The sequence below is a fragment of the Pogoniulus pusillus genome, chromosome 29, assembly GCF_015220805.1.
Source record: "Pogoniulus pusillus isolate bPogPus1 chromosome 29, bPogPus1.pri, whole genome shotgun sequence".
Taxonomy (NCBI): Eukaryota; Metazoa; Chordata; class Aves; order Piciformes; family Lybiidae; genus Pogoniulus; species Pogoniulus pusillus.
The window spans coordinates 8,071,619-8,087,010 of record NC_087292.1 but is presented as its reverse complement, the minus strand read 5'-3'; the positions used below and the strand labels follow the sequence as shown (position 1 = coordinate 8,087,010).

The following is a 15,392-nucleotide window of genomic DNA, read 5'->3' as shown; positions in this document are numbered from 1 at the left end:
AAATATTTTTGCCCTAGTTAACATGAACTACAGAAGCATTCTTCTTCTAGCCCCTTCACTCCACATCCTCTGAGCCCTGTGCCTGTGCTTCATGCAGAGCCAATGCAATAACTAGCAGGTTAAAGTTTACCACAAGGCTGACAGACCATGGGGAAGGCAGGATCTATCCCAGAGCCCAGGTCACCAGTGGCAACGCACTGGCCACAGAGCCACTGGCTTCTCAGCACCAGCCTCACCTTCAGGTACTAGCTGTGAAACATTAACAAGGCCAGGACCAGTAGATTTCTCTGCCTACCAAGAGCATAAAGCATTGTCCAGGCTTTACACAGATTAATGAAGTGCTGGAGTTTTTTCACTTTGCCAGTCTCCTGCATCTCCTCCAGCTCACATTCTCAGACAACCTCTCCTCTCTAAGCAACAACCTCAGCATCTCTTCTTCCTACCTGGGTAGCTTTCCCTGTGGTTTTTCTCATTTAGGCTGAACAAGGCACCTTTTTGTTTCTTTCTCTGATACACACCATCCTCTAAACCACCTGCAAACCCACCATATCTGTTTTCCAAACACCTGGAGCAAGCCAAGCCAGGCAAGAGTCAATAATCCCAAATGTTAATCAAATAAAACCATCTTGTGAGGGGGTATGCACCCCGAGTCAGGGCACGACAGCCCCAGCCACCCCCCTGAGCACCAGTGGGGCTCGACCAGCTCTTCCCCACCACTCCACAGGGAGAGAGGATCCAAGAAGCTCATCATGGCTATGGGGACAAACTTCAGAGACGCACAGACAACCCTTGCTGGTGCCTGAGTGCTCCTTGCTGGGTCTGCACCAGCTGCCTCCATGGGCTGACATCACCGCCCTGAGAAGAGCTGTACACCAGACAGTTATACACCAGAGCCAAATGTGTACTAGGGAGTGACCTGGCAAGTGCAGGCTCTGTTTTGCTTGGCCATGGGAATGCAATTTCTCACTTTAAATTCTCTCTTTAATAAGCCCAGTGAAGTTTTTCCAGTGCTTGACTTGGCATGCAGTGCTGGAAGTTGAGCTGCTGGATGGTGCAGCTTGCTCCTCACTCCTGGAGATGCCACTGCCTTCCCCAGAGACATTTCTGCTCCCATGTAACATCCTACTGTGGCACCAAACCTGAGGATGTTCAGGCATTTCAGTACAGATGAGCACAGAAAAAGTTCATCTTAACAATATATTTTGGTCATTCAGGAGAGTTACTAACCATTTTTTTGGGGAGGTAGGAAAATCTCCACTTATAAAATATAGATTAGATCCTTCCTTTCTGTCTCTCTTTCTACTTACATACCTTCCTACTCACTTTCTGCAAGGAAATGGAGCTAGTAAGAGATGTGACATCATTGTTATTCAGTAAACAAGAGCATTTAGAGGTAACTTTGCCACAGAGCATCATCTGCAACCATCCAGGCAGAAGCTGAGACTAATGTGTCACAGCAATGGCAGTTTGTGGTTTCTGGTTAGAAACACAAGCACTGAGCATTAACCTGAGCTTTGGAAAATAAGAGCAAGTTTGCACAACCTTGCATCATGCAATTTAATCACTATATAATTAAACAGTGAACCCACACCTCTGATCTAAAGGCAGGTTTATGTTTTGCTATACCCATTGCCATCTTTAAAATGTTGGCAGACAAGTGCTTTACATTAATTGGAGCTAAAATGAATTAGTCTGTATGCTGAGCAGGAAAAAAACCAAAAGCATACTGTAAAATGCTGTTTTCATGCCTTGATGATAATCAGTCTTAAAAGTAACCAAATAGTGATTAGACTTCTAGCACTCTCCTGATCAGTGGAGAGGACAGTGAGATGAAGACTGATCCAGGCATAACAAAAACTAGTGTGAATGTGAATTATTTGACCAAAATGAAGTGCAATAGATGTTTATGATCCAGTTTTGCTTTTCTTTACAGGCAGATTTAATCAGCCAATGATGCAATAAATTGGAGACATTATTTTTTGAAACCTGAAAGATTGTCAAAGCCAAAAAAAGCCTTAAAAAATGGAGTGCTCAAAGTGCAGGAATCTGAAACAGAGATAATCAAATGCTGACAGTGCTAGATGAGTGTGTGCCTCCTTTCCAAGCTTCTGGTAATGCTTAGTGCACTTCTGGTGGCACTGTGCAGAAAGTGCCACCTTGATTGCTGTGATCCTGCCAGTGTGGATGACACCAGGTGTCCAGCAGAGCCATAGAGGAAGGTAACCTCTCAGTTGCACTGCATAGGATGTGAGGAAATGGCTTCAAGTTGTCCTAGATGGAACTTCTTCACTGAAAGGGAACAGACTCCTCAGGGAGGTAGTGGAATCTCCATCCCTGGAGGTGTTTCAAAATCGCAGAGACATGGTGCTAAGGAACAGGGTTTAGCACTAGACTTGGTAGAGTTAGATAAAGGTTGGACTTGATGACCTTAAAGGTCTTTTCCAGCCAAAACAATTCTATGATTCTGTGCAACTGAAGTCATGCCAAGGAGGAGAGCAGATCACAGAGCTTACCACCCTGCCCGGGAGCCTGGCTCACTCCCAGCACTGTGCCTCAGGAAGCAAATCCTCCCTCTCTCACAAGGTTCAGTTAAAGCATGGGAAGTTGCCCTCTCCTCTAAGCTTCCTGGCTACTGTCCAATCTGGTACAATACTAACGAGGGGCTGGAAAAGACATGCAGCTCCTGCTGTGGCCAGGTCACTCATTCGCATCGTTATGCAAATCTGCCACCTGCTAGTTGTTAGCACCCAAGCACCAGCCTGAGCCATCCACAGGGCCCCATTCTACCTTCGAGATTACAAGAGCCTCTCCAACCTCACACCAGCTGGGGTGCAGCTCACCCCACTGATGAAAGTCTGGACGTCCAAAGAGCTCCAAGGAGTTGGAAAAGCCCTAAATGGCAACTAACTGGAACAAACCCCACAGGATGAGACAAAGAACCGAGAAAGCAAGCAGAGGGTATAAAAACCTACTGGCTGAGGGTACAAAGCAAAAATGATTCATTCTCCTCTCTGAATAGAGCAGTTCAGGGCTTGTCCTCTGTAAGAAAAGCTTCAGACCTTCCCCACACAGCCAGCACTGACCAGCTGGGCTGTGCCAGGGGAAGCATCAGTCTGACAGTTCTAGAATTACAACCAAACTCCACAATGCAAGTTAGGTGACCACAGCCTACCTGTCTTTTGTTCTGTTTGGGGTGGTTTGTATGCTTAAGTCATTAAGAGCCACGAGGCTGTTGGATGACAACTAGCAAGTGCTATTTAAGAGTATGCATGAAACCTGACCACTTTCTGAAGGTCTAATTGACCAGAAAAGTCTGTGGTTTTCTCTATTTATTTGTTTTTCACATCAGCAATATTGGTTCCCACTAACATTTTCTAGCAAGCAAATATTTTTGAGGCATTTCAGAATGGAGTAGGATGGCTGCACAGGAAAAGCAGACCACCAGCTGCTCCACTGGGAATCCAGCAAAAAGGAACAGTTGATTTCCTATTAGCGCAAATGAGCTTGTTAGCTGGGCTGACTTCAAACTGAGTTCAGCAGTTCAGAGTCTCTATTCCAGGAAATATAGCATTTATGTAACAAAAATTGAGAGAAAGTGAAGGAAGGGATCTTGCAAGTGCTTGTTTCCCAGCTAAATGCTTTCGGTATTCTGGTGTCAGGGTGGGTGAATGGAAGCTGAGGTGGGAGACACTGATGCCTGGACCATACCCAGAGCTGTGAGAAGGCTTTCTAGACATCCTGGAGTACTTAAAGAGGATTTCCAGAACATTGTACTACACTGCTGTTCTCTTAATCTATGCCTACATCACGAATAGTTTGTGCAACCGATATCCTCATAGAGTTCCAGAATAAACTCACCAAGCAGCATTTCTTGGGCCTTTTTGTCATTGTTAAAGCAAAAAGCTTCAAGGATGGGCAGTCATTTCCACTGGCGTTGCTGTTATGAGCTTCTAGAATGACTTGATGGCTTTGGCATAATGAAGAGGCTTGAGAATGCCTGAGTGCTGGTCCTTCATTTAACTCTGACCCTTCAGGGGAGAAAACACGTCTCTATTTCACAAAGGTAATTTACTAACATTGGTTAGTGATGTGAGAACTATACCCTGTATTCAGCAGGATAATTAACAGTGCAGTACCAGGCTGGAATAGAGTTTCATGGAGAAAAATTAGTCACAGTGAGAAAGAATAAACAAAACTGCATTAATTCTGCCACAACTCAGGTTATTCCAGAATTATTGTTACTATTTGATTCCCTGGCCCTTTTGTCAGGGAATAAAGTGAGAACTCGCTTGCTCTTTCTTGCTCAATCATCCTGCTCCCAGAACATGTACCCCGTTCCTTAAACAGACACTCTGCCCTCCTATAAATAGCACACTCCAGTACACACTGTGCAGTTCACCTGCAGAGCAACACCACTGCCGCCCGCAGAGCTGTGCGGGGAGGCTCCGACAGCAAACCGAGCCTGAGCAAGTGGGAAAGCAGCAGCACAGCAGCTGTGCCTTCTTCACCTGCTCTTCGGGTGGCTGGGGCAGGAGCACAGAGATGGCAATGCAAGAGCTGCAGAGGAAAACTCAGATCAGATCAGGTATTTTATGGAATTCAAGGTTTGTGTTCTGCATGTTAAATAACAGCCAGATGCAGAAGCGGGTAGGCATGGGGTGGGTATTCTCCCCTGGCTGGACACACATTGCTACCCATGCTGAACAATTTCCTTTCCACTATCGCTGTCCCAGCTGGTATGGAGGCCAGCATCCTCTAAGCACTTGCTGAGAGCATGAATTGTGCTTTCTTTCACCTTTTTGTGGTCTCTGGACTCTGACAGACTGTACATTTGCTTTGCCACCTTGCAAGGAGGAGCATCACCCCATGTGCTAGCAACACTCCAAGGTCTTCCCACATCAGGCACTCCTGGCACCTCATGCTTGGCTCTCCTCACCCCAGCCCAGCCCACAGCAGAGGCCATGAATCACATCACAACAACCTACTGGCATGCCCACTGCTCCCAGCTGGTGCCCTGTGAATGGTGCAAAGTTACAGACTCTGTTTCACAGATGAGGAATTGGACAGCAACTGAGGCTGAGGGGTTCTGGCTGCCCAACTTCAGCTCATGCTAATGCTCACTGGTTATGAAAATTAACTTGTAAGTGGCCAGGAGAGAAGAGTGAGTGACCCCAAAGAGACTGTGTGACTGTGCCAGAAGGGACTTGGAGTATTCTCAGGGGTATGGTTACAGACCTCTGACTTCTAGGTTGCTGTCTTAAATATTAAGCATTCCTCCAGGATGGAGTAACCTAAAAAAAAAACTTGCACAGGAGTAATGAACCTGGATTCTGGACATATAAAGTCCATTTCCTCTATTGTATCTCTCTTATTTGTTCTCTCTTGAGAGAATAATGTTGCAAAAGCTTTTTTCAGTATCATTCTCTGCCTGAAACAAGAATTTTCTCCACCATGGATGAAAAAGCTGGATGCTTCTCTTTTCCTGGCTGTTACTCAAGGTATAAGATCCATATCCCTATCACAAACCATGCTGGGACTTCTAATTGGGTTTTCCTCCCACTGTAACTCCCTCTACCATCTGTTTCTCTTTTTCTCTCGGATGACACATCCCTCAGTCACCGAGCAGTGCCACTGGGATGCCAACCCAAGCCTGGAGACTCAGCCAGAGCAGTGCCTTCCCTCCTCACCGTGCCGTGATGGCCACCAGCCTCAGCTACAGATGGGGCTTCAGATCACCACCTTCCCATCTGGGGACAAGGAGGAAATCAGACATTAGTGGATTGCTGTACTCCTGTCCACAGCCCTAGCTGTTTTTTTTTCTCCAGCTTGTCCATAGCATTTCTTTGCAAAGGAGGCAAATCCCCAATGTCTCTGAAGTGCAGAGCAAACCTTGCACGGCTCCCAGGAGGGCTGGGGTCCCACCCTGTGGTTTTAAATAGTAGCAGTGCTGTTTAACCTATGACAGAACTGGCTTCACTGCTCAGCTTGAAACCAGCACTGTGCTTGCAGCAGCCAGAAACTCTCCAAATCTCCAGTGCTAGGAAGGGGCTCTGGTTTCAGTAGGATTCAGCCACTGTTTTCCACTGCTGCATCTAAGGAGATTACTAAACTGCTGGAAACATGGCTACTTCTGGCCTCTTTCCAGCCCCCCAGTCATGTTAGAGTTGAGCTACTGCAAATGAAAATAGATCAGAATTTTAAATCAGTACATAAGTGGTGCTTGCTCATTGGGAAACTTGAAGTTAATGTTGCCTGCAGCTATTACTAGTGTTTTCAGAATAATTCATTAGCTGCAAAAATCTTTCATCTCTCAGGAGAAGAAACATAAAAAAAAAAAATCATTTATTTTACTTTTCTTGTTAATTCTTTTGTTTGGTCTCCTCCAGCCCCCTCCTCTTTCCAAGCTGCTAAGTTGAGACATGAAGTCCTGAAGACAAGAGACCATGGAGACACATTTCAGATGAGCCCTAGGCCAGGTACTGTAAGATGGTACCTGCCACCAGTTCCCCTAGAAATACTTTACTCATACATAGGCTTTTCTGAGCAGGGTTTGTGAATTGTCAGTCCCCAACTAATGTGGGAGCAGTAGATGAATTTCAGAGGCAGCCTCTGGCTGTCAGAGGCATCCTCACCACACCTCAGCAGCTGATTGCAAAGGGGCTGGTTGGACCTATTCTGCTAAAGTCGAAGCAGAGTTACCCTGACACAGAGCCTAGCACTGAGGCACCAGGTCTGAGGGAGGGACTTCTTGTACCTGCAGTAACTCTGGTAACTCCATCTTTTACTGGGTGAAGAAGACCCAGGAAGATAATTTTCTCTCTTTGCTTCAGCTCCTCTGCTTCTGACCTCAGAAAAAAAGCAACACAGAGAAATGAATGATAGAGGTTGAGAGGAGTGCTTTGTAGATTTTTCTTTCCCCAAAGAAAATGCAGCAATGGTTGAAGCCCAGGTAGTAACCTAGTGCTCACTCCACCAAAAACGTTTTCTTTAAGACTGTGAAACTAGATTTCTGGCAATCCCAGTGCTGTGAAGAGTTAAAGATCTTTATGAAAGTCCTGAGAAGCATCGAATTGCTCTGTGCTGGACTAACTTTGCACCTACCCAGCAAGCCTGGATGAACCTCCCTCTTTCTGCACGGAAGGAACACAGCTGTCTGAAGCCACCCCTGGTCAAGCAAGAGAGGGAAACAGCCACACTGACTCCAACACAGGGTGCCTGTTCTGACCCAGCTGTCTCTCTCCCATACTCATCTCAGCTTTGCTGACAAACTCAAGGAACGTTCTTCTTCCCAGGACATGGTGTTGCTTTAACATCTAAGCAAAACAAAACAAAGATGTGAGTGATTTGCTTATTGTCCTGGGGAACACTTGGCTGAACTCCTCCTCTCCAGCAAACATAATACACTCGATGCCATCTGCAGACAGCATCGTGTGCTGCTTTGTGTATGCATCAAACCTCCCTCTCAGGGCAAGGCAGCACTGTGGGGAAGAGCTCTGGCAAAGACAAACAGCCTCTGCTCTTCTTTCGGGGGGTGCCCACCCACATGCTCAAGTGCTCCTGCATTCAGGCTGCCTGTCCCACCCAGTCCCACTGAACTCTCTGCTCTGCTTCATATTCCTGTTTCTCCCTCCAGACACAGCATCTCTATCAGGTGGCATCTGGAAGGGAACTCATTTTTTCTCCTTAGTGATTTGACACCGAAATTAGATTGGGTTCAATTGCTGGGACATTACCACCTGTGCTAATAGCCAGAATTGCTTGCAAAGATAGACCGCAGTGTTCTGAATTTGGAGGAAGATTGCTGTCCCTTTTAATTACATTTTCTGTCCATAATGAGACAATTATAAGTCTTTCAACAGTTCCCAGTCATCAGCCTTCCACTGTATAAGAGCAGGAGAAAAAGGCAGATCCATCTCCCTCCTCTTTCCCCTCCCACCCACTAATGTCTTCGAGCAATTCACAAGTGTGGCACGTATATTCATCTCGGCTCTGGCAGAGATCCTAGCAGCACTCAGATTGCCCAAAGCACCCTCATGTAGCCATTGCACTCCTCCAGCTGTTGCACTTCAGGATGAAGCTCCCCTTTCAGGGACCTTTAGAAGGCAGCACACGTGAGGAAAACAGCCACACTCCACCTCCCCCCTCCTCTTTTTCACTTTTCCACTTTATGCTTACCCATCGGGAGTGCTGAAATCAGGGAGTTCATGATTCTATGTGGACAGAGACAGAGAGAGAGAAGTAAAACACTAGAGGAACATAGGAACAGCCACCCTGGTCTATCAGCTCCAGTGCTCCTGAAACAAAGTCCGAAGTTTCAGTGCCAGAATTGTTATTAGAAAATTAACTGTTAGCTGAGCTCCGTGCTCTATGGTACCTGAGCACTGCAGGGCTGATCCCTTCTAGCAAGAAACCCTTTCTGCTCTTGAAACCCAAAGCATTTTTCATCTGAAGCAGCACCAAATGTTATGATTGTGAGATTGCACAGCGCTGCAAATAAATCCTGCATTTACCGTGCCAGTGTAGCAGAGAACAAAGCTCTGCTCGAGACTGAAAGTTTAAGGCAATGTAAAAATATTACCATTAATCAAGCTCGGGTGCTGGAGAGCAGCCACTGTAAGCAGGAATAATTTAAAGGCCTTCCCACACACAGAATGCCATGCAGTGACAGGGTACCTTAAATGAAGAACGAAGGTATTTCCTCCTCCCATGGGTCTTCCTCAAGGATCCCAGTTAGGCCCAGCTGAACTTGTGGTGGGTGGGTGTGTTCTCTGTATGTGTTCACAAAGCCTTTGCAGAAAGTTAGAGAAACTCAAAGGAGGAGGAGAGTTTCAGGTGCAGATCTGGAATAAGAAGCATTATTTCTCCAGAGTGATGTCAGAACCCTAAGGAGCAAGAGCTGATCAGGTTACTCGCTGTGTCAGCCCAGGGGCTGAGCCCCTCTCCTCAGCCCCAAGGTTTCCACAGACCAAACAAGCCCCTGAGACACCTTAACATAACCCTGACACATCCCCAGCTGTCCCAGGACCTTACAGCACCACCCTAATGGAGCAGCCAGCAGCCCAAGGGTACAAAAGGAACAAAAAGCACTTGTTGGCTGGATGCTACCAGCTAGCTGGGAGCTGGAATAGATTGAAATACCAAGGACTGCAGCTGCCAGGTTACAGCAGACTGAAAGGCCTCGTGTCAGTGGCACGGAGGAGTACAACATCCTCTTAGGAAAGAAGCTACGGGGAGCAGCTGGATCTTCAAAGACACACAAGACTTGTTTACATGTGGTATACATCAATACATGTGTGTGTACTATGGTACATGCAGCCACACAGGCTGATGCTAGAGGGGCACGAAGTTGGGAGAGCAGGGGGAAGAGTGACAACTAAACTGATCATTAAGCTTGGGAGTGGGAGCAAAGCGCAGGTCTGACATTCTGGGATGCTTGCACAGCCCTGGGCCACTCTGTCCTTGGTACCCTCTTGCCCTGCACACCACAGGGGAGAGGCACAGTTCATGCACTGCAGACAATACCTGCACTTCGGGTTTCTCCACTGAGATACCCTTGGGATCAGCTTACCTGGCTTTGTGATGCCAGGAGACTGGAGAGACTTCTCGAAACACTGAATTGAGCTGGAGGGCTCAACTGATCTTCAAACCAAAACCATCTTGCTTACATGCCTTTTCTTATTTTTTTGGTACAGCTTCTAGAAACTAAGTCTGAAAAGATTAGCTATGGCTCAGAGCTCCCCAGCTGCAGCTCTGACACAGTGACAGAAGCTGCATATTAGATGGTTTCCATCAGAAACCCCAAGTGGGGGCTCAGACAGTCGCACAAACTTCTCCACACTGCCCTGTCCTCGGGGAAACCTCACTGTGAGCCAGCTAGTTCTAGACTTACCATCTACTCACTTAAACATGAATCACTGTTGTCTGATTAAAGATGATCTTCCCAGTACTTTTCTGTCTCAACCATGCTGTTTTGACATCCCAGTTCAAGAGCTGTCACCTTAATTATGAGTGGTGATGCAGAAAACCAGCAATAGCAGCAACAAAACCAAAAAAATTACAAATCTCCAACTCATAAACCCAGGATTTTAATGAGACTAGTGGAGAGGGCTGGAGGAGATTGCACACTGCATAGACAGGCAGAAGAAATGAGCATGCTGCTTGCATCCAGAAGATCTCTCTGAGGGACCTGGAGCCCTTTACAGAAGCGCACAAGTCTACAGCCTGCCTTTGGCAGCTGAGAAGATGAACGGAGAAAAGCTGTGGCCTCGGGGGTGTGCAGAAGGCCAGCAGCTGACCCAGGAATCAGGGTCCAGGTCTCTGTGCTGTGCTGCAGCTGGCAGCACTTGTTAGACATCAAAGCGCGAGGCCGATATCAAATTATCGACATTTCCAACTCAGACAGCAGGTAGCAAGATTTGTTACTCAGACTTTTCTGGGGAAGAGTTGTTCTTTTCAAAGGCTTCTTACTAGTAATACATTTTCAATCTCCATTTATCCTTCACATTTCCTTCAGGTTGCTTGTGCTTTTATTCAAGACAGTTCTCAATTCAAGAGAGATGTTGAGACAGTGGAATGTGTCCAGAGAAGGGCGACGAAGCTGGTGAGGGGCCTGAAGCACAGCCCTGTGAGGAGAGGCTGAGGGAGCTGGGGGTGTGCAGCCTGCAGAAGAGGAAGCTCAGGGGTGACCTCATTGCTGTCTACAACTACCTGAAGGGAGGCTGTAGCCAGGTGGGGGTTGGTCTCTTCTGCCAGGCAACCAGCACCAGAACAAGGGGACACAATCTTGAGTTGTGTCAGGGGAGGTCTAAGCTGGATGTTAGGAGGAAGTTCCTCACAAAGAGAGTGACTGGCATTGGAATGGGCTGCCCAGGGGCGTGGTGGAGTTGCCATCTCTGGAGGTGTTCAAGCAAAGCCTGGATGAGGCACTTAGTGCCACGGTCTGGTTGTTTGGATAGGACTGGGGGATAGGTTGGACTGGATGATCTTGGAGGTCCCTTCCAACCTGGTTGATTCTATGATTCTCATGGGCTACCAAGGCTACCCAGTTCCTGTAACACTTTTCAAGATGACCCAAGACTACACATTTAGGCTGGGGGGACAAAGACTTGGTTTTGAAAGCTGCATTAAGCAGGAGACGAAAAACATTCATTCTCACAAACATTTCTCAATTATAAAAACCTCCTCAGTGACTTCTCTTCAAAAAAAAAAAAACAAGTGAGAAACAAAAGTGCTCTATTCCCCCCAGCAAAGCTCTGGGCTCTCAGAGCTCACCTCTCATTAGCCACCATGAGCCATCTCTTGCTTTATGGTTGCATGATTCCTGCAACCTCAAGCAGAGAGCACCCAACCACATCAGCAACCCCAGGGGCTCTAAAGCTCAACCTGTCACCTAAGTGAATGAGCTGTGGGTAAAGCAAACAACACAGCAATGGGTTTGTGGTGCCAGGGCTCAGTGACAAGGGTTTGAAACCCTCTGCAACTTTGGGATAACTTCCAAAACAATTCAGAACCCAGAGCTCATATTCTCCCAAACCTATTTACTAAAGCAATACAAAATTGCACTTCCCATGGCACCCTGGGCATATTATTATGCTATGTAATTTCCTTCTGCAAAAACCCAATTAACTGTACATGTCTGTACCCATTCTGCCAACTATATCACTTTATAATTTCAGAACAGCAGTGCAAACTGCCAGGGAGTTATCAGTGAGAACTCTTCTGCAATAATTAATAGATGCAAAGATTAAAAAGAGGAGCAAAATAGGCCCACAAATTAACACGGTCAATTACAAGGCAGCTATCTGCAGGCTCAGGATCTTGGGTAAAATGAAGTTCCTTATTAAGCTCTACCATCTCCCCCTCTGTGAGAGAGGTCAAAGAGGAGAAGGAAAATGAGCTGACTTGAGAGCTGGGTTTGTTTTCTCTCTGTTCTCCATGTCAGAGATCTGAGAGCAAGCAGGTGTGATTGTGATTTGGGATCTTAAATCATCCCTAACCCCACTTTGATCAATAGGTGATGGAGTTATATTGACAACAACCTTTCACTCTTATCTTAGACACCCCAAGCCTTTTGTGAGGCACTGACCCCACCAGGTAGCCTTCTGTAGCCCCTCTGGGTACCACTGGCTTCCACTGGGCTCCTGTCTGCCCAACGCTGGCTTCTCAAAGCATGTCAGATGTTCAGCTTTACTTCACCTGCCTCAGAGCCTTTGGAAAGTCCACTCCCACTCCATTCCGTGGAAAGCCTCTGGTCTATGCAACCAAGATTCTTGAGAATGGCAGAGTCTGGTGTAAGCTGGGAACATAAAGCAGAACACAGACTATTAAAGCAAAATTCTGCCCTGCTCTAGAAAGCCCTGCAAGTATAAGGAGTCTGAACATCTACTTGTCTCATTGATTTCATGTAAGACTCTCCTCCACAGCCCAGTTTCAAGTAAAGGGCCAGTTCTCCTAATCCTCTCAAGCTCACCACCGAGAGCCCTGACAGACTTCAGTGGCAGGGGTTTTCATCAAACCCTGCACACAGCAAGTGAGAAGACTGCCCCAGAGACAAAAGAGGGAACTCTCCACAGGCTCTTTCAGTTTGGCTCAAGGCTATGCATTTCTGGAGTAGATTTAAAGGATTTGTCTGGTTTGAAAAACATCTCAGCCTGCCTTGTGCTCTTCCATGAAAGTGAGGTTACTTTCCAGACCAAGGAGAACAAAAACTGCATTTGCACATCCATGAGCTAGAAGGAAAACTTGGTACTTACTCTGCACTTACCCACTTCTTACCAATAGTGCACAGGAGTGAATAATCCATTGCAGACATACAGGATGTATAAAAACCAGGATAATCATAGTCCTGGAAAATGCATTTGCTTAATTGCGTGGCTTCCCCAGTTCCCAATAAATGACTTCAGTACAGTCATTAAGCCATGTTTACTGAAATGCTCTACCATAAAGCAAACATATTGCCCTTGCATTTGTACAATTACTGCTGTTTAATAAACCATTCCCAGTATGTAAATGCTGCAACCATTTCAGTGTTGCTGCTTTGAAAGCCATTTCTGGGTGCTGGAAATGCCAGGCAGAAGCGCGTTTGAAGTTATATAACATTACAGAGCACTTCTCTTGCTACCTATTAGCAGAGGCCTCCTCTTCCTGCTCCTGCCCATCCCTGATTGCCTGTTCCAGCCAAACATCTTCCTCCTCTCCACCCAGCATGCAGAGAACACTGCCCATCACTCCTGCTGACACTCATGACTTACTGAATGAGTTTATTCCCATGACTGCTTATGACTCACTGCTGCTCAGTGAATCTCACAGCTCATATGGTAGTTGTGTAGTGAGGAACCCTTCAACCTATTTATTATTTCAGCTTATCCCAGACACCAGGCCATCAGGAGATGTGCTAACTTCTCCTTTGAGGGTGCAGGTGACACATTGCAATGGCATTGTTTCCCTTAAACACCAGATCAGGGCAGCTGAATGCACTGTGACATAGAATCACAGAGATGTTCTGACTGGAAAAGACCTTTGAGATCACTGAGTTCAACCATTACCTAGCTACTAAATCTGGTGCTAAACCACATCCCATAGCACCACATATCTGCATCTTTTAAACACCACCTATGTCATTATTAGTGATAACAGTTACTGAATACAGCTATGGTCCCCATTTCCCTCTCTCTGACACCCACAACCACATCCACAACCACATCAGTTCTATTGTACTTTGGTTGTTTTAATTGTCATCTTCATTTCCAGGAAACCTCTGTTAAGCACCATTAGTATTGCAATTCTAAATGAAAAAAAAAAAAAGAAAACAAACCCCAAACCTTAATGGAGTTGAAGGAATTCTCAAACCCAAAGCTCCCATCTGCCATCAGTCTCACTGTATTTCGACACAGACATTAAGCCACACAGCTGCAATGCTGGAGATAGCTCTGCATGCGTCCTGTGAGCCTGTGCCCAAGGTCTGATGGTCAGGTGTTCATGCTTTCACACAGGCAGGGTCATCATTCACAAAGAAGAGTGTCAACCCTGGGGATCATTTGAATCTGAAGTTAAAAAAAGAAAAGCCTGTCCATATTAAAGCTGCTCATGAAATGCTGGTACTGTGACAGGAGCCACAGAAGATACAAAACACAGCTGCAGAGCCAGGCAGGGACAGATTCAGGAGATGCCCTGAGCCACCAGCCCATTGCCCAGGCTGACATACAGCTTCTACTCCCCCGCAGCCAGCATCTCAAATAGCTTGGTTTATCTGCTGGATCCTTCTTCTGTTGAGTTCACTGCTGACCAGCAGGCCAGTTGCTCTACACACAGAACATTCCACCCACTGCTGCATGGAGTAGGAATAACAGAGATTTTGAACTACCACTGGCACACAGAGTCCACTTATTCAAAATTTATGTCTGGTTGGATGGCTTTGAGCAAACTGGTCTAGGGGAAGGTAGGGGGTTGGAAGCAGACGATCTCTAAAGCCCCTTTCAACCCAAACCTTTCCAGAATTCAATGAAAATTGAACTAGTTCAGAGTTCATTAACTCTAGCTTCTGGGAGAATGCATCTGCTTCATCCTCCCAGCTGCCACCAGCCATGGCTGTGTACACAGGAAGGGCTGTCCCAGACAGCCTGATACATGGTCAACATCACCAGTGTGGGCAGTCCTGCTGAAGTCAAGGAAACTGCTCTTATGAACTGCTCTACAATCCCCCATTAGGGTCACAGACTCATCAAACTGTTTCAGGTGGAAGAGACCTCTAAGACTGAGTCCACACAGGGGCACTGCTGGACTGCCTTGGCTGCACACATACTCACTTCTCTGTTCTGATCTTTGCGGTTTGATGGCAAAAGCTGAGACAGTTTTTGGAAGCTGAGATGTTTATGCTCACCTGCAGGTCACACTCCACTCTTCTGTGTCAGAAGGTGGAAATTTTACAGATTCTTTTCCATGACTTCCTTTTCTTTTCCTGCTTTTTTCTTGTCATGCCATGTCTCATGTGGTGATAGCCTGCCAAGGAGGTTCTATCTGGCCTGTCAATGACACCTTGCCCCTGTCAGGGCATAGGGCCAGTTTCTCCCAGCAGCCAAGCAGCTCTGAAGACAAGAAGAAATTGCATGTTACATCAGAAGTGTTACTATTTCATAGACAGACACTGGCAGAAGGCTTATGGCTGTAAAGAGTCATTTTGCACAGAGCTACAGCTCATTTTGACATCCTCTCATCTGATGATAATTTCATTTTTAGGGGAACCTACTCTTACATAAAGCCCTAACATTCCCCTCACCCCCAGAGTGCTGTCCCTCTCTCACAACACAGCCTCCCCGTTTGTTTAGCTGTTGGAGGCAGGAAGAGACAGCTCTGCACTGCATGCACTAATGTGCTGCCCTGGGTGGTGGCTGTGC

The 15,392-nt window shown here is 46.5% G+C and overlaps 1 long non-coding RNA gene across 1 annotated transcript; it reads right to left on the bottom strand.

Moving 5' to 3' along the window:
- Window positions 1-3,863: 3,863 nt before the first annotated feature.
- Window positions 3,864-14,009, bottom strand: LOC135188210 (uncharacterized). The gene is made up of 6 exons (XR_010307611.1): window positions 13,821-14,009; window positions 8,674-8,840; window positions 8,176-8,210; window positions 7,102-7,313; window positions 6,755-6,841; window positions 3,864-4,028 (listed from the first exon to the last, which is right to left on the bottom strand). It is a non-coding gene; the product is annotated as an uncharacterized LOC135188210 (long non-coding RNA).
- Window positions 14,010-15,392: the final 1,383 nt, after the last annotated feature.